The sequence below is a fragment of the Polistes canadensis genome, unplaced genomic scaffold, assembly GCF_001313835.1.
Source record: "Polistes canadensis isolate GaletaPanama2010 unplaced genomic scaffold, ASM131383v1 scaffold_426, whole genome shotgun sequence".
NCBI classification, from domain to species: domain Eukaryota; kingdom Metazoa; phylum Arthropoda; class Insecta; order Hymenoptera; family Vespidae; genus Polistes; species Polistes canadensis.
The window spans coordinates 25,351-26,614 of NW_014569973.1; the positions used below are offsets into that span (position 1 = coordinate 25,351).

Here is a 1,264-nt window from a genome sequence, read left to right on the forward strand (position 1 = left end):
CGTATATATATATATTTATTTATTTTATCGAATGTGATATATAAATAGTTTTCCTTTCTCAGTTTAAATATTTGTCTTTCATATATAATTAAGTCTTGATATAATATATTAAAAAGAATATTAGGAATAATGGAATAAATGTAATTTAGTTGTGAAAGAAAGATTAAATTTAATTTTTAATATGTTAAGATATATTTTCCTATAAATCTCGAACGATAGATCGAACTTAACACGATCGAGAAATCTTGTTCACGCTTTAATAATTTATCTGATCTTTTAATACAGTGCGCATTTGATTATACATACATACATACATACATATATATATATTGGGTGATTGCAAAAGTTCGTTTACGATTTTTATAAATACATTCAATCATGCACTTTTGATTATACTGATATTTCTTTTGTAATTATATTATTAATTGACAGTTATTTAAATTAAAAAACAAAAACAAATGTGAATTTAATATTAATTAATAATTATATTTAAAGAAAAAGAGAAACTTTATATTTAAATATAATTAGCGTGCATCGTGTTTTAATTATTAAAAATAAAAAAAATAAAAAGTTATATTCTCGTTGTGTTATGTTATATTATAGTGTTGTGCTTGGAAACTGCGCAAGAAATAAATATTCAAGACGTAATATTAAGAGAACGTAATAAGAAGAGTTAAAAAAAAGAAAAGAAATGATTTAATCGATTTCGAAATGATGAACTTGATCTGAACGATCTAAACTTTGCACTGGACGACCTAAAGATATTGATAATCACGTTTTACGTGATTTAGTGAATTATTATTCCGCGCAAATTACCACAGAAAAGATTGTTTAGTGATCAAATGTTGACAATTCGATTGCATTTCGTCATTTAAAAAAACAAACTAGGATAAAATTTGTATGTAGTTTTTTTTTTTATTTGATTTTTAATTAGACACATTGAACTTTTGCAATTATTTTTTTATACATCCATACACACTCGAATAATATATATATATGTGAGTTGTTTATTTTGAAAGTGATCTGACGCCATTTTCTTTTTTTCTCACAAAATGATTTTATACGACAGCTAACTTCAGATAATACACTTTACCAGGTAATACACGTTACTAGGTAGTACACATGCTATCAGATAATACAGTAAAGCAACAAACAACTGTACAAATAATTCTAAACAATTTAGGAAATATATACGAGTAATTTATTTTGAAACTGACCTAACCTCATTCTTTCTTTTTCTCGCAAAATAATTTTATACGACAGC

At 24.1% G+C, this 1,264-nt stretch overlaps 1 protein-coding gene across 2 annotated transcripts in view; it reads right to left on the reverse strand.

Moving 5' to 3' along the window:
* The window catches only part of LOC106792419 (twisted gastrulation protein homolog 1-like), a 10,670-nt gene that overhangs the window by 7,393 nt on the left and 2,013 nt on the right, over window positions 1-1,264 (reverse strand). The gene's annotated exons all lie outside the window — the stretch shown is intronic.